This window comes from Hylobates moloch, unplaced genomic scaffold (genome assembly GCF_009828535.3).
Source record: "Hylobates moloch isolate HMO894 unplaced genomic scaffold, HMol_V3 SCAFFOLD_15, whole genome shotgun sequence".
In the NCBI taxonomy this organism is placed as follows: domain Eukaryota; kingdom Metazoa; phylum Chordata; class Mammalia; order Primates; family Hylobatidae; genus Hylobates; species Hylobates moloch.
This window is the reverse complement of record NW_026652290.1, coordinates 57,924,390-57,950,302: the sequence shown is the minus strand read 5'-3', so window position 1 is coordinate 57,950,302 and position 25,913 is coordinate 57,924,390. Positions and strand designations below refer to the sequence as shown.

Genomic DNA, 25,913 nt, shown 5'->3' with positions numbered 1-25,913 from the left:
TGCATAAGAACAACAATGTGCTTCATGGTACCAAAAAAGGTACTAAGTCCACAAGTATCTATGGCTGAATGGTGTGTTGCTAGTGAGAAATGTGCAAAATGATTGCCTTTCATGTGCCAAACCACACATCTGAAGACACAAAAACTTGCCAAATCTCTTGGTATTGAGGAAAGATGCTGCACAGCAATGAGAGGATGATGTGACCAATTTCCATGTCATGCAGGATTATCATTAAGGTAGGGTGTCATTACTTAATTGGCAGCCTTTTTCCTTTCTTAGAGGTCCATTAAATAATTCATGTCTTTCCATTGATGACATCTTAGATTGAGTACAATAGTCACAACAATATTTTTGACTGGTGTATTAGTTTCCTAGACTTGTGATCACAGGTTACCACAAACCAGGTGGCTTAACACAACAGAAATTTATTCTCTCACAGTCTTGGGGACTAGAAGCCTGAAATCAGGGTGTCAGCAGAGTAATGCACCCTCTAAGACTGGTGGAATCCCTTCTTTCCTCCTTCTAGTTTCTGATGGCTGTAATTCCTTGGTGTTTCTTGGCATGCAGGAGTATCATCCCAGTCTTTGCCTCTGTCATCACAGGATGGTCTCCTCGTGTACCTCTGTCTTCACATGATGTTTTTCACTTTTTGTAGGGACACCAATCATATTGGATTAAGGACTCACCCTATTCCAATATGACCTCATCTTAACTAATTACAACTATAAAAACTATATTTCCAAGAAAGTCACATTCTGGGGTACTGGGGGTTAGGACTTCAACATGTCTTTTGGGAGGCTATAATTCAACCCATAACAACAGGTAAGGAATATAACATTTCTATGTCTGTGGCAGAGAAAATTCTATGGGTTTCCAAATTCTGTTTTGTATTCCTCCCTCCTGGGCACAATAAAAATTTTATTTTCCAGTTCCCTTGCAGTAAAGCAAGAGTGTGTGATTAATTATGGGCAATGAAATCTGAGAATAAGTGGCATGTGTCACTTCTGGGCTGAGGCAGTAAAAAGCTGCTGTGTGACTTTTCAGTTTCTTGATTTTCCTCAGGTAGTCAGTGTAAGAGCAATATGTTGAGATAGCAAACCCACAAGATCACAGCAGCCTGGATCTCTGAGTCACTACATGGATGATGAAGCACTACACTGTTGAGTCTGACATAAAGCAATCTTTATATTGTGAGAAATTTGTGTGTGTTAAACCACTGAGATTTTGGAGTCCTTTGTCACAGAAGCATAATCTAGTCTATCCTGATTAACACATGAAGATGTACCAAGAGGTACAGGATTGCATGAAGTGATGAATTTCCAATTAACTTTCTGTAGCCATATCTATGAATTCTTTCTAAGGGTGAAATACTTCTTTTAACATTCAAAAATCAATGTTACACACCATATCAACAGAATAAAGGACAAAAACCACATGATTATCTCAATAGATGCAGAAAAAAAAATTGACAACATCCAACACTTTGTTATGATGAAAACACTGAACAAACGAAGGCAAGTCAACTTCCTCAACCTAATAAAGGGCATCTACAAAAAAAATCCATCACTATGATCATATATAATGGTGATTTCCTCCTAAGATTAAGAACAAAATGGGAATGTCCACTCTCTTATCAGTTTTGTTCAACATTTGTATTGGAGGTTCGCTAGCCAGAGCAATTAAGCAAGAAAACAAGATAAAGGCATCCAGACAGGAAGGGAAAAAGTAAAACTATTTTTATTCACATATGATATGGTCTTATGATAAAAAAATTTTAAGGAACCCACAAAAAATGATTAAATCTAATAAATGAATTCAGCAAAGTTGCAAGGTACAAGCTCAATATATGAAATCAATTTTATTTATATGTATTAGCAATGAACAAGCCAAAGTGAAGTTAAGAAAACAATTCAATTTATAATGGAATTAAAAGAATAAAATGATAGGGAATACATTTAAAAAGTGTAACATGTATACACTGAAAACAATAAAACATTATTGATAGATATTAAAGAAGATCTAAATAAATGGAAAGATATTCCATGTTTATAGATTGGAAGACGGTATTGGGTTTTTTTGTTTGTTTGTTTGTTTTTTGCTTTCTTAACTTGTATTTTAGGTTCAGGGGTACATGCGAAAATTTGTTACATAGGTAAACTCATGTCACAGGGGTTTGTTATACAGATTATTTCATTACCCATGAATTAAGCCCAGTGCCCAATAGTTATCTTTTCTGCTCCTGATAATATTGCTAAGGTGATAATACTCCCCCAAATTGATCTACAGATTCACATAATTCCTATTAAATTCCAGCTACCTTTTTTTTTTGGTAAGAGTTGATAACTAATGTTAAAATACATATGGAAATTCAAGGAACCCAGAACACCTAGAACAACCCTGAAAAACAGCAAATTTGGAGGGCTCACTCATCAGAATAAAATTAATGGGCTCACACATACTGCTTTTTAGAAAAGCAACATCTTTACTTTAAACATAAAATTAATATATTCTTACTTGTACTAGTCAGGATAGGCAAGCTCATTATTCATGAACGAACTCTCCAAATCTTAAAAGTTTAGAATAATGAGTTAATTTTTTGCTCTAATTAAGTATCCACTGGGGATTGGCTGAGAGCTCCGATTGACATCTCATTTCCGAACCTAGGCTGATGGAGCAGCCACTATCTCAAACTTGAGCCACCATCTCAAGGGTTTGTGTCAAAAGAAAAGAGCTCAGGAGGATCCTGCACCAGCAATTAAACATTCCAGCCTGGAAGTGACACATGACATTTTTGCTCATAACTCTTTAGACAGAAGTAATCACATGGTGCCACCCAACCACAAGGGGTCCTGGTGTAATTCTTTCATGGGCTCACATAACAAGGAAATGCAACTCTGTAGTGAAGAGATAGATTATCTGTTGTAAGAAAATCAAATGATACAAAACCATTTCACTCAGTAATACCCCAGAGATTATCACCGTTAACAAGGTGGTGTATATTTTCTAGACTCATAGGAATATACATATCCACACATACACAATTTAATTTAAAAAATCACACTAGAAATGTCATTCTAAAATCTGTTCCTCCCTGGGCCCCCAGTCATATAACAGTTACATTTCTCCATGAAAAGACATATAATTTTACCCACATCTTTTAGCTGCTACAGGCTAGGATGGACTGTGATTTACTTCATTTACTCTGTATAGAGTAATATTTAGTTTCTTTCTAGATTTTGATATTATTAAACACTTTGTAATCAATACTTTTGCACATGTATCTTAGCTAACAGTAAGTGTTTATGACTGACAGAATAAAGATGTCAACAAATGAATGAATGAAGATAACCAATCACCAGTGATTTAAGACTCCAAACACATGGTGAGAAAAGTAAAAAATGCATTATTCCAACCTTTTTCATGTTGTTTAGCATGTTTCAGAAGGGCAATAAAGGCAGAGGAATTCTTACCTACGTTAATGTAGCAGGTCATTCACATTAGCATTTCTAGAGTTCATTAAACCCCTGGATTCCTGTTCAAGTAAAACATTTTTTTTGATTATAAAACTTAATATCCACTCTGAGAGCCTGTGGAAATAGAAGGTAGATGGCAATGTTATTGCCCTAAGTCTGAAGCTCCTGAGACGTGAACAAGATGGTAATGTGACTCCTCATTTATTTTTTATCTTCAGTTTCAATTTTTTAAATCATCATGTATCTAGAATGACTAGTGATTTTAAATGAGAAATTAGAATCTAAAGATAATCAGAGTTTTAGCAGTTTAAACCAATCACCAGTGCACCAGCTTGAAAAGCTTTGTGACTTTGACTGTGGAGGCATTTACAGTCCCAGGAGGGAAGTGGCTTTGTCAGCTCTCAGTTTTGGTGGGTTAAGTAGTTTGTATTTGGTTTTGGATGGGGTGTTACTGTGGAAGATAAATGAGTTCCTCAGTTTATGAACTTACTCCCCAGGCTGCTCAACTCAGCTAAGCTCTCCTGGCAACTGCTCGATGGGGTTCTCACTGTGAGACAGTCAGCACCACGCTTGAAGCCCTGCAGGAAAAACAAACCCCACTGAATCAACCAAAATATTGGAGACAACTGCAGTAGTTTCAGTAAATCCTAAATCAGAGAAGAAGGTGGTGTGTGTGTGTGTGCTTATCGTACATCCTTATTCACATTAACTTTATAAGGACTCTTCATAAAAGATGACTGAAAGCAACCAGAAAAACATCCTTCTTAGGCTCATCTATTTCATTTTCAATTAAGGTTGTATATAGTATGCAAAGCATATTTTAAAGATCTGTTTAATTTTGCCAATTATATTTGAGTAGTTATTTTCTTTGTGTGTGTGTGTGTGTGTGTGTGTATGTGTGATGAGAGAGAGAGAGAGATAGGGAGAGAGAGAGAGATTTGGCCAAGGAGATAATAAGGGAGAAGGTAAATAATATGAGGAATTATAGCAAATTATTATGTCTGATTTGGGAATATAGGACAGGAATGTATCAATTAACTAGCAATGCACTACAAAATGCCATAGACTGGGCTTATTTCTTACAGTCCTAGAGATTGAGAATTTTAAGATCAAGTTTCCAGCAAAGTAGGCTTCATTCTGAGGCTTCTTCTCATGGCTTGTAGGCAGCCACCAACTGAATGTGTGCTCACATAACTTCTTTGTATGAGCACACGGAGAGAAAGGTGGAGAGAGGCATGGGGAGGAGCAGGCAGCACATTAGCTCTCCAGTGTCCTTTCTTATAAGGGCACTAATCCCATCATGAGTGCTCCTCTCATTACTTCATCTAATCCTGATGATCTCCCCAAATCCCATCTTCAAACACCGTCACGCTGGTGGTTAGGGTTTCAACCAATGAATTTAGGGATGCACAAACATTCATTCCATAATAAGAGGTGTTAAATTCTTTGCTCACTAATCAGTCCCCAAAAAGTTCCTAGGAAATTGAAGTTTAAAACATTTCTATTTTGGATAATCTCCAGGTTAAAAATCTCCACTCTGAAAATGATGTCTACACAAACATTCATTGTTGCCCCTCCATCTTACACAGGGTTGAACGTCTTCACCTTCATTCCCATCCTCATCTCTTACATCAAATCCTTTCGAATTTTGAAAAATGGTAGAGTCAGATAAAGATTAAAGAAAGAAACAGGGTAAAGCAAATTTGAGAAACTGTTTCCAGGGGCCAACCCCTGGATAGTCTCCTGTTTGCCAATTTCCTACTGCTACTACCCAAACCTTTAATTTAACTTCACTTTCTTATCTGTCTGAAATTTGACAATTAAAGATGCATTTAAGCTAACAAGCATTAGCATTTAAAAAATGCAAATGTGTATGTGTGTGTTTGTGTGTATGTTGAGGAGAATGCCATGTTAATAGACTATTAATTACTTTAACAATAGTGGGTTATTGGTCAATCCAAGTCCTTTTCTTTCTAGCAGATGGTTGAAGCTAACTGCACTGAGATCACAGAAGTTGTATGAAGGGGAAGAGATGGAGTATGGAGAAGTGGATATGGGCAGAGGTCAGAATGGTGGACCAATGCGTTCACCCCAGTACATATGGCAACTCAAAAGGCTCATGTCCCACATAATGGACACTGTATAAATATTTGTTGGATGAGTGAAATGAAGAAAGACTATTGAAGTGTCTGTGGAAAATACTAAAACTTGGGTGTTGGGTCTTATAAAAGGATGCTGACACAGTATAACAACTTCTTTTCACCTTTGCCAAGATTTTCTGAGTGTAACTCTTTGTTTGTCTTTCTTTTGATTTCCTATCACTACATCCTGAGCTTGATCTTGGGGGTTATCCGAAATGTTATTATCACTTAGATAAACTGTTCGCTGTCTGTAACTTGCACCTGAAAACGAACAAGGCCATTGAGAAAACCCAATGCTGAAAAGCTCCTTAAGCTGATAAACAACTTCAGCAATCTCAGGATACAAAAGCAATGTATAAAATCACTAGTATTCCTACACACCAACAACAAGCAAGCTGCAAGCCAAATCAGGAATGCAATCCCATTCACAGAAAGAATAAAATACCTAGGAATACAGTTAACCAGGAAAATGAAAGATCTCTACAGGGAGAATTAAAAAACACTGTTCAAAGAAATCAGAGATGACACAAACAAATGGAAAAACTTACCATGCTCATGGATTAGCCTCTTGCAGAAAATTGGAAGACCTCTGTCATATGCATAATTTGCAAATATTTTCCCTATTCTGTAGGTTGTTTATTCTGTTGACGGTTTCTTTCATTGTGTATGCAGAAACTCTGTTGTTTAGCTAGATCCCATTTGTCAGTTTTTGCTTGCAATTGCTTTTGGCATCTTCGTCATTAAATCTTTGCTTGTTCCTATGTCCAGAATGTTATTGCCTAGGTTGTCTTCCGGGATTTTTATAGTTTTGGGTTTTACATTTAATTCTTTAATCCATACTGAGTTTATTTTTGTATGTGGTTGTAAAGAAGGGGTCCAGTTTTGATATTCTGCATGTGGCTAGCCAGTTATCCCAGAGCCATTTATTGAATAGGGAATCCTTTCCCCATTGCTTGTTTTTGTCAGCTTTGTTGAAGATCATATAATTGTAGGTGTGTGGCCTTTCTCATAAGGGCTCTCTACTCTGTTCCATTGGTCTATGTGTCAGTTCTTGTACCAGTACCATGCTGTTTGGGTTACTGTAGCCCTGTAGTAGAGTTTGAAGTCAGGTAACATGATGCCTCCAGGATTTTTTTTTTTTTTTTTTTTTTTTTTTTTGCTCAGGATAACCTTAGCTATTCAGGCTCTTTTTTGGTTCCATATTAATTTTAAAATAGTTTTTTTCTAGTTCTGTGAAGAATGTCATTGGTAGTTTAATAGGAATATAATTGAATCTATAAATTGCTCTGGGCAGTATGGTCTTTTTATTAATATTGATTCTTCCAATCCATGAGCATGGTATGTTTTTCCATTTGTTTGTGTCATCTCTGATTTCTTTGAACAATGTTTTTTAATTCTCCTGGTAGAGATCTTTCACTTTCCTGGTTAGCTGTATTCCTAGGTATTTTATTCTTTTTGTGGCAATTGTGAATGGGATTGCGTTCCTGATTTGGCTTGTGGTTTGGTTGCTGTTGGTGTATAGGAATACTAGTGATTTTATATATTGCTTTTGTATCCTGAGATTGCTGAAGTTGTTTATCAGCTTAAGGAGCTTTCGGGCAGAGACTATGGGGTTTTCTCAATATAGAATCATGTCATCTGCAAAGAGTGACTTCCTCTTTTCCTATTTGGATACCTTTATTTCTTTCTGTTGCCTGATTGCCCCTGCCAGGACTTTCAATACAAATGTTGAATAGGAGTGGTGAAAGAGAGCATCCTTGTCTTCTGCCAGTTTTCAAGGGGAATGTTTCCAGCTTTTGCCTGTAAAGTATGATGCTGACTGTGGGTCTGTCATAGATGGCTCTTATTACTTTGAGGTATGTTCCTTCAACAACTTGTTTATTGATAATTTTTAATGAAAGGGGTGTTGAATTTTATCCGAAGACTTTTCTGCATTTGTGGTTTTGTCTTTAGTTCTATTTATGTGATAAAGCATATATATTGATTTGCATATGTTGAACCAACCTTGCATTCGCTCAAGTAGGGATAAGGCCTACTTGATCGTAGTGGATAAACTTTTTGATGTGCTGCTGGATTCAATTTTTCAGTATGTTGTTGAGGGATTTTTGCATTAATGTTCATCAAGGATATTGGCTTGATGTTTTCTTTTTCTGTTGTGTCTCCCAGGTTTCAGTATCAGGATGATGCTGGCCTCATATAACGAGTTAGGGAGGAGTCCCTCCTTCTCTAATTTTGGAATAGTTTCTGTAGGAATGGTACCAGCTCTTCTTTGTACATCTGATAGAATTCGGCTGTAAATCCATCTGGTCCTGGGCTTTTTTAGTTGGTAGGCTATTTATTACTGATTCCATTTCATAACTTGTTATTGGTCTGTTAATGGATTCACTTTTTCCTGGCTCGGTCTTGGGAGGGTGTATGTGCTCAGGAATTTGTCAATTTCTTCTAGATTTTCTAGTTTATGTGCATAGTGGTGTTCATAATATTCTCTGATGGTTATTTGTATTTATGTGGGGTCAGTGGTATTATCTCCTTTGTCATTTCTAACTGTGTTTATTTTGATCTTCTCTCTTTTCTCCTTTGTTGTCTAGCTAGTGGTCTATCATTTTGTTTTATTTTTTCAAAAAGCCAATTTCTGGATTCACTGATATTTTTAATGTTTTTTTCCTGTCTCAACCTCTTTCAGTTCAGCTCTGATATTGGTTATTTCTTGTCTTCTGCTAGCTTTGGGGTTGGTTTTCTCTTGGTTCTCTAGTTCTTTTAGTTGTGATGTTAGGTTGTTAAATTGAGATCTTTCTAACTCTTTGATGTAGGCATTTGGTGCTATAAATTTTCCTCTTAACACTTCCTTAGCTGTGTCCCAGAGATTCTAGTATGCTATATCTTTGTTCTTACTACTTTCACAATAACTTCTTGATTTCTGCCTTAATTTCATTATGCATCCAAAAGTTATTCAGGAGCAGGATACTCAATTTTCATATAGTTGTATGATTTTGAGCAAATTTCTTAGTCTTGATTTCTAATTTGATTGTGCTGTGGTCTGAGAGAGTGCTTTCAGTTCTTTTGCATTTGCTGAGCAAATTCAGTTTTCAGTCTTTTGAATGAAATCATTTAAAAGAATGATTTCAGTTCCTTTGCATTTGCTGAGTAGTGTTTTGTGTTTATGTGATTGATTTTACAGTATGTGCCATGTGGCAATGGGAAGAATGTATCTTCTGTTGTTTTTAGGTGGAGAGTTCTATAGATGTCTAGCAGGTCCATTTGATCCAGTGCTGAGTTCAGGTCCTGAATATCTTTGTTAATTTTTTACCTTGATGATTTATCTAGTACTGTCAGTGGGGTGTTGAAGTATCCCACTATTATTGTGTGGGAGTCTAAGTCTTTTTGAAGGTCTCAAAAAACTTGCTTTATGAATCTGGGTGCTCCTGTGTTGGTTGTATACATACTTAGGATAGTTAGGTCTTCTTGTACAATTTGACCCTTTACCATTATGTAATGGCCTTCTTTGTCTTTTTTGATATTTGTTTGTTTAAAGTCTGTTTTGTATGAAGTTAGTATTGCAACACTTGCTTTTCTTCTGTTTTCTATTTGCTTGGGAGATTTTTCTTCTTCCCTTAATTTTGAACTTATATGTGTCATTGCATGTGAGGTGTGTCTCTTAAAGACAGCATACCAATAGGTCTTAGTTCTTTATCTACCTTGCCACTTTGTGCCTTTTAATTAAGGCATTTAGCCCACTTACATTCAAGATGAGTATTGATATGTGTAGATTTGATCCTGGAATCATGTTAGCTGGTTATTTTGCAGACTTATTTATGTGTTTGCTTTACAGTGTCATTGGTCTGTGTACTTAAGTGTGTTTTTGTAGTAACTGGTAATGACCTTTTCTTTCCACATTTAGTGCTTCTTTCAGGAGACCTTGCAAGGCAGGTCTAATGGTAACAAATTCTCTCAGCATTTGCTTGTCTGAAAAGGATCTTATTTCTCCTTTGAATATAAAGCTTAGTTTGGCTAGATATGAAATTCTGTGTTGGAATTTGTTTTCTTTAAGAATGTTGACTATAGGCTCCCATTTTTTTCTGGCTTATAAGGTTTCAGCTGGGAGGTCTGCTGTTAGTCTGATGATTCCCTTTGTAGGTGACCTTACCTTTCTCTCTAGCTGCCTTTAACATTTTTTCTTGCATTTTGACCTCAAAGAATCTGATGATCATGTGTCTTGAGGATGATCTTCTTGTGAAGTGTCTTACCTGGATTCTCTGCATTTCCTGAATTTGAATATTGACCTCTCTAGCTAGGTTGGGGAAGTGCTCATGGATGATATCCTGAAATATGTTTTCCAAGTTGCTTATACTCTCTCCATTTCTTTCAGGGACACCAACGAGTCGTAGATTTGGTCTCTTTACATAATCCCATATTTCTCAGAGGTTTTGTTCATTCCTTTTTATTCTCTTTTCTCTATTCTTGTCTGACTGTCTTATTTCAGAAAGCCAGTCTTCAAGTTCTGAGACTCTTTCTTCCACTTAGTCTATTCTGCTATTAATGCTTGTGACTGCATTATGAAATCCCTGTAGTGTGTTTTTCAGCTCTGTGAGGTTAGTTATGTTCTTTTCTATACTGGCTATTTTGTCTGTCAGCTCCTGCATCGGTTTATTGTGATCCTTAGCTTCCTTGGATTGGGTTTCAATGTACTCCTGCGTCTCAATGCTCTTTGTTCCTATTCATATTCTGAATCATATTTCTGTCATTTCTGCCATCTTAGCCTGGTTCAGAACCCTTGCTGGAGAGGTGGTGTGGTCATTTGGAGGAAAGGAGGCACTCTGGATTTTTGAGTTGTCAGGGTTTTTGCATTGCATTGGTTCCTTCTCATCTTTGTGGGCTGACGTTCCCTTAGTTTTTGAAGTTGTTGACCTTTGAATGGGGTTTTTTCTTCTTTTATCTTATTTGATGACCTTGTGAGTTTGATTGTGGTATAAGGTAAATTCATCTGACTGGCTTAATTTCTGGAAGATTTTAGGGGGCCAGTGCTCAGCTCCCAACTCCTAAACTGTGTGCTGTAAATCTGGGGGACTTGTATCAGGCTCCAACTTTGTTCTTTGGCTCCTCGAGGTTAGGAATTCACTGTAGTGGGGGTGCTGACGTGGTCCCAGACCACTGGTCACTACACTGTAATGGGTAGTGTCATCCAGAGTTTCATAGTTTGGTGACAGTGGGATCTGTCCTAGTTCACATGTGCCAGCAGCAGCTGCAGTGGCAGTGAGGTGGGGTGCACCCTCCTCAGCTGCAGCAGGGTGCTAGTGGGTGCCAGGGTGCCTGCCTTCATGCAGGTGTTCACCACAGTAGTGGAGGCAACATGACTCAAGGGGACCAGGGGCTCCTGCTGGCAACTGTGTACACAGTTGTGCTGATGGTGGTGTTGGCACGGGGTGGAGAACTGGCAGGCACAGGTCTGTGTTGTGTTCTCTGCACCGCAGGCAGGGGTGGTCGCTCAGGACAGGGGAGGGTCTGCTGTTTTCTGTGCCTAGTTTCACTCTCACAGCAGTGTTGGTGCAACAGCAGGGCACTGGTGGGGTTGGGGCTTGCTGGCTCTGTGCCTGTCAGGGCTCTGACTGCAATGGCAGTCAGTGTGGGGAACTGGGATGGGCTGCACTCTCACTGCAGTAGGGGCAGGGCAGGGTGTATGCACACGCGGCACTGGTGGGGTAAGGAAGGCAACATCTGCCTGTGCACACACATCTAGAAAAATAATATGGGTGATTGCTGTGGGCACAGGGGAAGCTGCTGTGTGGGGAGTGTTTGAGCTGGTGCATGGCCATGGGGGCCAACTGCTGGAGCGCTCCACTGGTCAGGCATGGCTGCCAGTACAGGAGCTATGATATGGGTTCCCAGGGCACCTGAGGCTGCCTTGCAAGCAGGCTTGGCCAGGCTGGGGCCTCAGGAGAGGCCAGCAGACCAAGGAGTGCCCAGATCAGACCAGGCTGGTCTGATGGGTAAGAGCCATCTGCAAAGTTCAGGACTGACAGTTCTCCTAGCAGTAAAGTCTCCTACGGGAACTACTTGAACCTAGGGGGATGGCCAACTCTGGCTGTGCTTTGCTACAGATGCCCTGGCACCAAACCATCTGAGTTCCACATCATTGCTGCCCCTACCACTTCTCTAAGCATCTCTCCCTGCCAACTCAAGTGGTGGTCGAGGGGTCTCCTCCTGCAGTGATTCCAGAGCCCTGTGGTGAGAGCCAGTTGCTCCTTGCCCAGAGTTATTGGGAGCCAGAAATAAGTCCTGGTGTGCAGTAGCCCTGTGCAGCGTTCCCAGCTTCCTTTCCCTTCAGCCCAGCTTTTCTGTGTCTTCCCTCTGTCCATCCTCGGGGCCTTCCCTCTGAAGATCTGTTAGGAGTTGTCTTGGTCCCTCTGTGGCAGCTGTTCCAGTTGGCTGCATCTAGTCGGCCATCTTGCCCTCTCTCTGAATCCATGCTTTCTATGGAAAGATTTTCCTAGCCAAACCCATCTTTGGCTTAATTTCATTTATATATTTATTTTTATGTAACCTTTAAAAAAAGTGCATTATAAGTTATCTATAAATTACCTACAATAAAATGCCCAGATCTTAAAGGTCCATTTGATGAATAGCGACAGTCACAGTCGCTATATATATGTGTTTCTCTCTTCTTTGTATCAGTATGATAATTTTGAGGTTCATTCATGATGCTTTGTGTAACAGCATATTGTGCCTTTTTATTGTTGTGCAGTATTCCATTGCACAGATTTGCTTGAGTTTTAAAGGGGCTTTGCAGGAATAAGAGGCTTTTCTCAAAATATGAATTAGAATATAATGACTGAAAGAGAAGTGTAGAACTAAAGGGCAGAATGATCTGTGTTGAGTACTCACTGTGGATTTCCTGTCATATTTCTCTCCTTATTTAGGGACTCATCATTAATAGTGTCAGTGGATTTCTTCTTTCTTCTGTGTGTCAACAGCAGACCTATACTTGATAGCATTTTGGCCACTAACTTTGCTTAACCTTGCACTAACCCTCTTGCTATCAATTTCAGACTCCCACACCTGGGGGCCAGACCCACACAACTGTTCCTATCACTGCTACTCCAGCTCCTCAGACATTCCATCAGCCAAGGAGCTCCTTTGCCCAATTCCCTCTAAGAACTGCAAGATGCAGCAGCAGTCCCACATCCTCGGCTGCATGTATGTGGCATGCAGGTGTTAGTTTTTATAGTGCACCATGTAGGAGAGATGCCACTGGAGTAGGCGAGGTTCCCAAGCCCCATTTTTTGGGGATTATTCTTTTTGTGTCCTCACACATACTGATTTGAATGTCAAGACAGGCAGAGCTGGGTAGCTGAGGACAGAGGGGAAGGAAAACTGCTCATCTTGGGACTTGTCTTTGAGAGGCAACTGAACAATTTTTGATCAATTACTGAATAGCACAAGGCTGGATTCTCCAGAGAGGTGATTATGACATGAAATAAGCACACTCTACAGGTGTTTCTGGGATGCATGACTCCAAATATACAGTTTTAAAGAAATGATAAAATAAATGATTTTCCCAGAGAAACTGAAATTGCATTCTGAAGGGTGACTTGGCATGATGTTCAGCTAGCTGATATATGAGCTCTTGCAGGTATTCCTTTGCATCCCTGGTGCAGTGAAGAAAGCCATTACTACCAGGGAGAAGCGTGGGATTAGTCAGTGGCACATGGCTGTCCCCACTTGTCTTACACTGTTGTTAATTTGTTTAACAGTTCTGCTTAGCCATTTATTCACACAGTATTCCTTAGCAGCAAGGAGAAAAGTATCAGGGCAACCAAGCCATGGCTTGGAGCCATGACGTGTGTAAATGGAAGGGTTAGTTTTATCTGACTGTTCTTTTCTTCCCCATCATTTTTTCTCCTCTCTTGAAAATCAGCTCTCATTGGGTGAATATCATATGGCATATTTACATAATGGAATAATATGCGATGGTGAAAAATGTGTAAACTAGAGTAACGTATCAAAATGGATATATCTTTAAAAGTATGGAGTAAAACAAAAACTAAATTACATATGTATGATATGATGCCATTCATGCAAAATTTTAAAATATGCAAAATGATTCTGTACATTGTCTAGGGCTAGTTACATATACATAAAGCTATAAAAATATGCTTCAGATTAATATCCACCAAATTCAGAATCAGAGTTTCCTTTGGTTGGGGGGTTGGAGAGAGATGCACTTGGAACGAATACACAACTATGCTTGTAATGTTTAATTTTCTAAACTAGGCCATGACCCAAATGTATTTGGTATATTGTTATTCAGATATTTTTATATATTCAAAAATATTTTATAATAAATGAATAAAAATTAATAAAATAAGATCATTGTTGGTTTATATTATCTAAATCATTAAACTTCCAAAGGTTTAATATTCATTCATTTTCACCAGCTGCCAAACTCAAGATTTTGGCAAAAAAACGAGATTGGTGTGGAAGTGGGTGTTCTCTGTGTTCTCTGATTTTACAACTTTTAAATGTCAGTGAATTGTTATTAGAAGGCAGTTTGACCCTCTGAGACAAATACATGGTATTATGTCCACCTAATTAATGATCTAAGACACAGGATTTTAGATAAGTGCTGGTGTAACCCCTTTTCTCATAGAATTCTGTAATTCCTGTATTCATTTATGAAATATTTATTGAGGCTGCTATGTCTATTGCTGTGGAGTAGGTATCAGGACAGGTGCAGGTAGAAAAAATGTCACTTTACAAAATGTAGAATATAAAATGTGAAGTAGAGAAAAAATCATGATGAATTCTAGCCAGCTTGCAAAAAGGAAATGCAGCAAAGTACAATGGACATAAATCCGTTAGGAGCATCTGTACCAGAATGGATAAATGGGGTTTGCTGAGTCATTTCACTTTGTCTGAGTCTGGTATGGGATGCTGCAAGCTGGACATGGGTCAGGGCCTTCTGGAGCTGAGATCAAACCTCTCAGACCTCAGTCCGGGGCTCGCATTCCTTTCTGGATTCTCAAGATGCTGTAGCTCAGATCCTGTGAGAAGAGCCCTTGTCTAATGAAACCTATGAAATCCATTCTGGGGACCATGCTGGCCTGGTCTAGAGCTGTAGGCAATGCTGACATCCAGCACACTTGAGGATGCAAGGAGCACCCTACAAGAATGGAGATGAAAAGGCAGAGGAAGAGAAATGATGCAATTTCTTTTTCAGCTAGGGAGAAGGATAGCAGAAATGAACGAGATCTGTGAGGAAATTTATATTAGGGGATAAACAAATGAGTTCTGTGCCCGCCTCTTTAAGTCTCTTCAATGCCATGTTCATTTCTCTTTTTTGATTACCAGGTAGTGCTGTCCTCAGTCTCTTGGGGCATACTTCTTTCCTGATCTGGCACAAACGACCCCTCAGGGCTTAAAGACTTGCGAATGACAGATGATCAAGGTATGCATCTCTTAATCAAGCTGCTGTATTTGCCCATCTAAAGAACTGTTTAAAAAACACATCTAGCAGATCTCTGCCTCCAATTCTCACATATTATTTAACTCCAACTTTTACTTTTGAAAAATCTAAAGAAAATCTTATTCAGGCTGCGACCAAAGGAGAGGGAAAGCTAAAAAATGTCCTATGCAGGGGAAGGATTTTTTTTTTTTTATTTTAAATTCAGTTGGTGATTTTATTAGCTGCTGGTCTGACCTTCCAGCTAACTTCAGGATTGTTTAGGTTAAGATTGAAAATGTAAATTTGCATGGCAAGAGTGCTTTTCCAAAGGATGCTGTTTAGATAGCTCTTCAAATTGTTGGATGATAATGACTATTATCCCTAACCTTTCAAAGCTGAAGGAAGGTCTGCAGCCCGTTTATCTGCCCAGCTTATCTAGTGAGAACCTACCATGTATCCAGCCATGGGCTGGGTCCTTTCCACCCAATTAAACCCCTTTGCCAAAATAGCAAAGATCACATTTCAAAAATGTTATTCTCACGTATTTACAGATATTAGGGAGCAACCCAACAAAAAACAAAACCATATTGGTAATGCTATTCTAGAAAATTCAACTTGTTTTACTCTTCCTGGCATTTTCCTTCAGGAAAAGTAGTTTGATAGTGAAGATAGTGAAATGATGGGACTTTACAAGGAGATTAGGTCTACAGATTCAAAAAAAAAAAAAGAGCCAGATGTGCAGGTCCATGTCTGTAGTCCCAGCTACTCAGGAAGCAATAGTGGGAGGATTGCTTGAGCCCAGGAGTTTAAATCAGCCTGGGCAGTGTAAAAAGCCTTACCTAGTAAATCTCCAAGCAAGTCCCTCTAGAAGTATTCTGGGTGCAACAGTTGCCCTCTATGGGACTTCTCTCTTAGGCATTACACTGTCAGATTGATCCCCATCTCTGAAAGCCACTGTTGGGTCCCTGCTCCAGTCTGAACTCCTGGGAAATGTAGCATAGATGTTCCTCTTCAACCAAAGATTGGAAGCACTCATTGAAAGGTAGGTTTATGGAATGAGAGGAAGTAGGTATTTGACCATTACTTGCCATTCTTCCCACTTGGAACATTTGGGCCTTTGTTGAGCTGTTTGGAGTGATGAGATGACATAATAAGCCAGATTTCTACCTTACTCTGTGTTGTGCATAATATGCTTTACTGTGTACTTCAAATTCACTAATATATGCACTGAACTAGTCATCTAATGTACATTAATTATCTACTGAGACCAAGACCAGAGTGATCTGCTCAATCTAAAACCATTCATATTTTTGAAAAATAAAATTTACTGCTTTTATACAATTTATAATACTCTTTTTTTGGGGAACTTGGTATGTGTCAAGCCCTGACATGGTGTTTTTTTCATACGTTACTGTTAACCATGGCAACAATACAGAGAGGTTCGTATTAGCATATCTATTTCATAGATGAAGAAACTGGGGCTGAGAAATATTACATGACTTGCTCAGACTTGTATAGACAACCAGTGGCAGCATTAGGGTAAAAACCCATTTCTTATCATATCTTGGAGTCTGTTCTCTTTCCATTGAACCAAACTTCCTTCCTGTTCAAACCATCAACGTGGTCAGTCCAGACCTGGTTAGATCCCTGCAGCTGCTGAATCCACTTGCCTCGTTTAGAGCAACCAGAACAGAGATGTGTTTCATTGGCTTGAGCGAGGAAAAATGCATTATAATAGATGTGCTTTATGTAAAGTGGCCTCCTTTAAAAGGTATTTGCCTTTTCTATACAGTGTAAGACATTAGAAGAGTTTTGCCAAAATAATATACTTTCCAGTATGAATCATTTTCAGGGAGCTTTTGGTTGTTTCTGTCATCATTACACGGGGTATCAAGCAGAAAGTTTTGCTATCCTGGCTACTGAATCCTCAGTCACAGTAAAGTTTTAATTTTAGACGTTACTAGCATTGAAAATGTGGCAATAAGACACATAAACAGGACATCTAATCCGTGAAGTCCTTTCAGGGGCAGGAAAATTGCTTCTCTCTGGTACAAGGGAGATTTTTTATCTGCCACTTGGAAAACTTGTATGAAATAAACCCCAATTTGGGGTGTTTTTGGAGGGCAAAGGGTGATGTCACCTATCTGATTGGACTTAGTGATACATTTTAACCTGTGATTTATGCAACCTGACATTGAGGTTCATTTAGCTCAGATTACAAGTAAAGTAATTCACTCCCTAATGAAGTGTACCCTGCATGACATATTGACCATGGGAGCTGACAATCATTGCTTTAAAACAGGCATAGGTTACATTTTCTTTTGTCATTCAAAGTAGGTTATCAGTTAATAAACTTAAAACAGGGCCTGCTGACCTGCCATTCTTCCAGAAGTATTTTATTAGAGCATCAGGAAAGCACATACCAAAATTTACATTGTAATGGAAAAAAGAGTGAAAAACTGCATGAACTCACTGTTGTTCAGAGGAATAGCTTTTCCATGCATTTATACAGGTTCCTTCCAACTTTTTATTTTGGAAATCTTCAAACCTAAAGAAAAGCAGAAAACATAGTACCATGAACACCCTGTGTACTCTTCACTTGGATTAATCAGTTGTTAATATTTTGTCACGTGTGTACTCTCTTTCTCTTTCACGTGTACACACACACACAGACACACACACACACACACACAATTTTAAAGTACATTACAGACATCATGACACTTCACTCCTAAATACTTTAGCATGAATCATCTAAGAATCAGGACATTCTTCTTTATTACCAAAATATCATTATCATACACCTAAGAAAATTAACAATTCAATAACATAATCTAATATAAAGTCTGTATTCCAGTGTCCTCAATAGTCTCCAAAATGTATTTTAAACTTATCTTTTAAAAATGAGAATGCAATAAAAAATTTCACTTTGCATTTGGTTGTTATGCATTTATACATAATTTTGTGGGGAATAAAAATGAAAACACAGGAGCTTTGAGCCATAGTGATTGAAAGCACAGTGATAAAGTGTTGGTTATGTCTTCTGCCAAAGTATTCTTCAAGGATCTCTCTTATAAAGTATGTAACCCATGATAGTGGTCATTTTTTTTCCAAAGTATTTCAATCAATACCCCATTTTACTATATTTAAATTGGTGGGCACATGGAATATGCTATTACCTATACATACTTGTAGAAACCTCAGTCTCATTGAATAGTTGAGTGTTTTATTCTGTTTCCATATAAACTGTAGGATTAGAATTCCACATCTAGAGGATTTATTCCAACTCCACTCGAAAAGAGAAAAAAAAACAAAACATGAACTTTCCTGCATAAAATGTTTTTCAGCATTATGTTGAGAATGAATTATGTTTCAAATAATTGAATTTTCTTCTAATTTAGACTTTTCCTTATTCTCCTGAAAGCAAAATGTGTTGTAATTAAAAATGGAAAGAAAAATGAACATTTACTAGGGAAAATGTAATTGTTTTATTACTGCCATGAACATTTGGAGATCAAGTTTAAGAAAATGTGGTTGAATTCAGTGTTGCAAGTGCACTTCTCATCTATAATTACACATGTCTAAGGTCTTGTAAAGTGACTGTATAATTGCCTTAGAGTTGAATTTAAAGGAAATATTGAGAAACTACATTTCATGAATTACAGTTTGCATGGATCTTATGTACTTTATTTTATGTCTTTGTACTTTCATTAGCAGTGCAAAAGCTATTGCAGAAAATAGAAGAGGGGAACTATGACCTTTTATGTTCACTTTGCAGAAGATAGTAACTTTGCTTTTAAAGAAGCAAAACAATATTATCCTCTTCCATAATAAATCATAAAAAGGCTTATGAACAATGCAATATATTTTGAAACAAAAACAAAAATATCTTGTCCGTTGGTGAATGCTATTGAATTTTAAAATTAGCTAGAAGTTTTTTCCTCCATCTATATATATATATAAAATTACTATTTTTTTTTTTTTTTGAGACAGAATGTCACTCTGTCACCCAGGCTGGAGTGCAGCGGTACGACCTCGGCTCACTGCAAGCTCTGCCTCCCGGGTTCACGCCATTCTCTTGCCTCAGCCTCCTGAGTAGCTGGGACTACAGGTGCCTGCCACCACGCCCAGCTAATTTCTTTTTGTATTTTTAGTAGAGATGAGGTTTCACCGTGTTAGCCAGGATGGTCTCGATCTCCGGATCTCATGATCTGCCTGCCTCGGTCTCCCTATATTTATGTTTTTTAGAGACTGCTTCACACTGTCAACCAGTCTGGAGTGACATGATAATAGTTCACTGCAGCCTTGATCTCCTGGGCTTAAGCAATCCTCCTACTTCAGCTTCTAGAGTAGCTGGGACTACAGGTGTACCACACTGCACTGGCCAGGATCACTTATTATTACAGAAAGCAGACTGGTGTTGTTGTAAGGACTGCCTACCTGTTCTGGTCCACAGGGCCTTCCACATACACACACATGTCCTGGTAGCTACACACACTTTCTATAAAGTTTAGGGTTATTCTAGCCTCTTACAAGAAAATTCTGGGCTTAAAACATAGCTTCAAAGTGCTGCACTGCTCCCATCACTAACAGATGGTCAAACTAAATACATGTTCATGTCAGCCTGGCGAAATTGGGTTGCAACTCCAACTCTAGAGTATCAATTTAGCATGTGCAGAGATCTTTAATTGTTTCACAAAAAAACAAAAACAAAAAACCCTAGACTTGTCTACACAATTGTCTGTAATAAATCCAAGGTCTTCTTGGAGAAACATTTTGCCTCATACTCCCAGACGGTGCTTCACTTGGTGGGAGAATTAGGACCTTCCTTTATTACTTTTAGTTTTGAGTACCTTCTTGGAGGCAAGCTATAGAAAGAAAACTGCACAAATGATAAGCTTAGTGAGTTTTCACCAATTGAATGTCCCTGCATAACCAGCCTCCAGATTAAAAAAAGAGAAAAAAATCTGAACGTTTCCAGCACCTAGGTGACCTCCCTCATGTCCCTTCGATTCAGGAACCCCAACAGGAACTTTAGTACCTTACTGATTTTAATCTCAGCAAATGAGCTTGCTCTACTTTTTGCCCAGTCCCATTAATTAACTCTTCTTCATTTTTAGCAACAACAGAAATGCAGACGGCACGACTTCTTCATTTCTTGAAGCTGTCTTCAAGGGGTTGGTAGACATGATGGGAAAACTCTTGAGTGATGCAAATGTGGCTTTTCGCCTTCATGCTTGCAGAGTGACTGCTACTTCATACTCTGGAGGCGTGTCCCAAAAGGATTGTAATAGGGGCAGAAGGGATTGTCCTGGGGCAAGTATACAGTTGTGTTGATATAGGTACCTTAGTTACAGCAGATAAAAAACTAAAATTTTCTTAGTCAAATTAGCAGAGTATTTAAATGCATTAAATACTGGGGAAATCTATAGCTAGGAGGAAATCCTGGATAATTGACTCTTTAAATGTAAAAAGGTAATGCGGACTTCTTTCTGTATCTACGAGTCTTACTCTCCACATCGAATGTTACTTCTCTAACCAGAAGAATCGCTTTGTGAAATCATTTGGGTTCTCTTTCTTGCTATTAATGGGACAACAAGGAACGGGATGGGGGAGGCAGAGGGGAAAGGGCAGTCAGTTAGACCCAGCCCTTCATGCTGATGGGTGGGCATAAAAGGAAATGGACTGCAACCATCCATACCTTTTCAAGGAGTTGTCAACTCAAACTTAAGAAAATAATTCTAGGGATGTTAGTATTTTACCCTAAGCCTTTTGATTGTGCATGAAATGGAAGTGGGTGAGGTTTCGCATGTCACTGAAATTTGCCGTTGATGCATATCTACCATTCTGAGAACTGTATCCTGCCTCTATGATTTAGTGTGACAACTGGATTATATTTATACAATTAATTAATGTTTGCTTGACCACTTTTTTCCAATTTCTTTCCATAGCACATAAAAGAGAACCTGACATAAATTTCTCTTTCAAAACAATTGACTTAGCAACTGCTGACCTTCTGTTCTGTCATTCTAAGGATTGATTGGATATTGTTGAATTGTTTCATTCTACAGTAATTAAACATAAAATTAATTATGCTAGTAACCCATTATTTTTCTGAACCAAGGACTAAGTCATTTGTTTTCACTTGGTTACTCAGAGAATCTGCCATTAGTTGAACAGGGAAAAGGAAATTGTACTGTTGCAAAGAGAAACTAAATATTTTAAGGCACATTTTAATGGCTAAAATACAATCTGAAAGCTTCTCATTTCCATATGCACAGCATATTGAATTTGTTTAATGTAATATAGGCCATAAATCTTTTACCTTATGATATGGTCATTTAAATATTTTCTCAGGTGGCTAATCATTTAGAAAACATGTTGAAGAAGAATATACGTTAAGAAAGAGAGATGGGTGAATAAAACTGGAAGCATCCGTAAAGCCGTCATGAATCTCTAATTCTTGATTTGGTTTGCTGCTCACCCGAAATGAAATTTACTTCACAAGTCATTTATTTGTTAGTTTTTTTATAGAAAATGCTTAAAATTACCATGATATTATGAGGATTGAATTTGGTATTGAGAGGCAAACAAGTATGGCAGGACTAAATTATCAAAATGTATGTGCTGATAGAGACCAAAATAGGTTTTTACAGTTTTCATTAGTGCAGGCCATATTAATTTAATTAACTTGATTGAAGACAGTATCACTAGATGAGGCAGCAGATACCTAGCCTTGGCCTATTACTCACCCATAGGCTATAAAATGATGCACCTGACACATGGGTATGCAATCTCACATATTTCACATTTGGACTCTGCCTTTTACTGCAAGGTTCCTATGGCTTTGGAATATGTGGTGAACTTCATCAGATGAAATTCCTGATGCTTTTCACAATTCACGATCCCAATCAGTATTTTAAACATTGAGCAAATCCTTGGCTTATACTTTTACTTTATGCAATTTGGACTGTCATATTTATTATCTAGCCTGCTGAGCACCCTGTTTCTTTATCTGACTATTGTCCTTCCTCCTTAGTTTAGACTCCTCTCCTCCTAACCTGCCTGTGGTTCTGGTTGGGTCTGTGAATCATATAGCCCACTGTCCTGGCCACAAGAGTAAGTGTGGGGACTAAGAGAGCCAATTAATGGCTCTTTTCAGGATTTGTCTGGTTGGAAATAATAGAGAAGACCAGTTACCTACCCAACATCCATTCTTTCCTTTTCCCCTGTGAAGAAAATCCCATTAAAAAAATAGTGGCAGTGTTTCCATTTGAAAATATCCATCTCCTCACATTCTCCTGGAGCCAAATGTGATCACGTTCCCATTTCTGGCCAATGTGATTCAAATGGAAGTCTGCAGTGTAGGGCTTCTGGAATGATATTGGTGTCCTGATAAAAGATTCAGCTGACAAGTGACTTTTGCCCTTAATCCTCTTCCATTTTCTGCCTGAAACTTGCACACCATGGACTAGGCTTAAGCCTGCTATGAACAATGGAGTAGGAATTGACAGGACCCTGGATCATTGATAACTGGCTCAAGTAGCTGTACCAGCCTTGGTCTACTCCATTTCAGAATCCTTGTTATGAGAAAAATAAAAGTTCTATTTAGTTATGCTCATGTGAGTGGGTTGCTGTCATGTTCAGTAGGACATTGCCCTAATTGTTATAATTCTTTTCCTATGTTAAGGTGGCTTTGTAGAGAAGGCCAGCCTGAGAAAATGAGTCAACTTACAAAGAGCCAAGAGACCAACAGCAAGACCTGGTCTTGTGCCCTGAATTTTTACACAGCCTGGGGTTATGTTACGTGAGCCCATGCAACCCTGCTCTGCTGAACTTTCCTAAGGTTGATTTCTGTCACAAATACACGAATTCTTGGAAATATGAGAATAAAAACACACGCTACGCAACAGATATTCAAAACCTTGAATTAGTTTTTCTTAGCACTAATTCCCTATTTTCCGGGATGGGAAGGAGGAGACCTGAGTTCTTAAGCTGACAGTACAGGTTTAGGGGCTTTGGAACATCACCCAGCATTTTTGAACCTCAGTCTTCTCATCTGTGAAACAATGTGAACAGATTAGAAGTTCTCTAGGGTAGCTTCAGTTCTAAATGACCATGACTCCATGCATGTTTTCCACAAATATGGGCTGGAAGGGAGGATGTAAAATACAGAATTCAATTATGAAAGAAATGTACTCAGAGATTTACCATAAACACCTACTCCTATAGAGTAATAAAAAAAATAAAGTTACAGCACAAGTAGAAATCTTCTGTGGGTGAGGTTGCACAGGCTCTGGTTATCAGTCTATAAAGGTGGTGTGCACAGAGTTAGGGAAAGAAACAGACTTTTCCTCAGGATTAAATTACTTCTAAGCATTGATTTTTAGATCTGAAGAAGACTTTCATCCTCAAATATGAAAACTATCATACTAATAACAATAATTACAGATAACTACATACTATGAACTCTGCTATTTTGCATGCATCATCACATTTCATCCTCAGTGATGCTTTGAGACAGAGAATCATATTATTTCCATTTTATAACTATTCGCTTTTTTTTAGTTACAATCAGAATAATTCCAAATTTGTAAATAGTTAAGGCTTATTATTTGCTGTTTTCAACAAAGCAGAGAAATCTGAATATCAGTGTTGATTCCAAAGATATTTCTCCATTTTCTCACTACATATTAAAGGAAATAATGGGCTCCAAAGGAAATGTTGATTGGGAATTAATTGTGTAACTGCCTGCAAAACAATTTTGCCTATTAATATACCAGTGCAAGAGAGGATTTTCCTGTTGTATAGATCAGTGGAAATCCAGAGGCGCTCAGTGTAGCAAAGTTGCATTGACCTTGGAGAAGATCTGAGATAGACAAAATCTACATATTTAAATACAAAATTGTCTTTGTAACAAATGTTGATTAGACTTAAGAGACTTCAGGGACTGGGTTTTAAGAAGAGTAAAAATCCTAACATTTGTTGAGCCTCTTCTGTGGAGCAGGCGTTGGGCTACATCCTCTTCACACTGCATCTCATTTAGTCACCAAGGAAGCCCAGTGTAGTAGATATAATTGATTCCATTTTACAGAGGAAGAACAGAGGGACTAACTTGCTGAAGGTACACAGGTGGAAAACAGTGAAAGTGTTAGTGAAAGTACACAGGTGTAAAACAGTGAAAGGGGCTGTGAACCCAGCTCTTTCAGCTGTCAGAGTCTGAGCTCTTGCAGCAGATGGGAGTGTGAGTGTCAGTTTTTCAAATTCTATGATGGGAACCCTGGAAAAATTCAGATGTCTAGTGAATGAAGGGGAAGAATGAGTTGTAGATTGTGACTGGTCTTGTATTCTGAGCAGGCAAAGAACTGAGATTAAAGAGTTTAACCTGAAGAAAATTTGTTGTGTTGGCTACTAACCAAATCTGTTTTCATTCTCCTGGAAGCTCTGGACCCATGTTGAAAGCAGACTTCTGGTAAGTTTTCCTGAATTAATGTTTGGGCTTTTTCCTCAAAGGAGATAGATGTGAAGCTCTTAATCTGGTGCCTTCTAGCATGGGGAGCAGAAAGTCAGAAGCCAAGATGCCCTGGCTGATCTGTTCTTCTGTCTTGAGGAAAGAGTATACGTTAAACTATTCCCATCTAATGTAAATCTGAAACACTCTGCGGTAAGGGAAGACGGGGAAAATTTCTTATCACTCCGATTGAGGAACAAAAGAAGGTAAAATAATTATCTCAGTCCACCAAAAGGTAGAGAAATGGGTCTGGGCCCACCTGAAAGTATCGTGTGCCTTGTGCTCTCTCTCTTCTTCCCTTCTATTCAAGTAAGACCTGGAAACTCCTAAAAACCTCCAGGGAGGTAGGGAACAAACGCTTTTTCTTAGTAACCCTCTAAACCCATCGTAGTGCTTAATAACTTATGTAAGGACATTTCCCCTCTAGAGCAAACTTAAATCATTTGGCTGCAGGTTAATTCTATTTTCTCTCTTCTCTCTAGCAAGGAGAAAGAACAGCTGTTTACCATCTTCCCAGAGTCAAATTGAACACACCGGAACAGAGAGGTATCAAATCACCCCCAGACTTTCATCATTCAGGCAAAATGGCATTGACATGTCAGTAGTTCTCAAAGTGGTTCTCTGAACAGCAGGAACAGTATCCCCTGGGAACTTGTTAGCCATGCAAATTCCCAGGCCCCACACCAGGCCTGCTGAATCAGAAATTCAAGAGGTGGCCCCAGAAGTTGGTGTTTTAACAAGCCTTCCAGGTAATTTTCATGCTATCTGAAGTTTAGGAACTCAATAGTTATGAATGATATGTAGATATTTTGATGAGATATGGGTGACTATTACTAATAATCATTTGAATAATTCATAATGTTTTTTCTACGTTTGTGTGTATGTCTGTATATAAGAATGTATATAATTATGTATTGGTTTAAGTGAGATTTCTAGTTTGGAATCAGTTATTCTTGTAAGATATGGTGAAACTAGTGAGCATGAGAATTGAACCCTTGGCTCTGGCCTCATGAGTACACAACTAGAGAAAGTCTAAGAATTTCAGTGATGTTATGACTTGTGTTAAAGAGTTATGGCCTGCAGAAAGTTTTGAGTTTCTTCCAAACATTTTAAATACTGTTGCTGTGCAATGGTAGTCCTTGCGCAGTTTGTAACATCCCCGTTTCAAATCTTACTCTTTACAGAAACTCTCATGATACCATGACCAACGAGATGCTAAGCTGACATGACCCATGGGCTCTCTATATCTTTTCTTCTAACTTGATAAAATTGACCTATATTAAAGGACCTTCTCCTTGTTTTTCACTCGAGCTTAGCTTTGGGAATCTTGCCTATACTAAAGTGAGATT

The 25,913-nt window shown here is 38.4% G+C and overlaps 1 protein-coding gene across 1 annotated transcript in view; it reads left to right on the top strand.

Annotated features, from left to right (window-relative positions):
- The window catches only part of MEIS1 (Meis homeobox 1), a 230,599-nt gene extending 215,605 nt beyond the window's left edge, over positions 1-14,994 (top strand). Inside the window, exon 14 of the transcript XR_009210128.1 lies at positions 14,960-14,994. The gene's annotated coding sequence lies outside the window, so the exon portion shown is untranslated. The remainder of the gene's footprint in view (positions 1-14,959) is intronic.
- Positions 14,995-25,913: the final 10,919 nt, after the last annotated feature.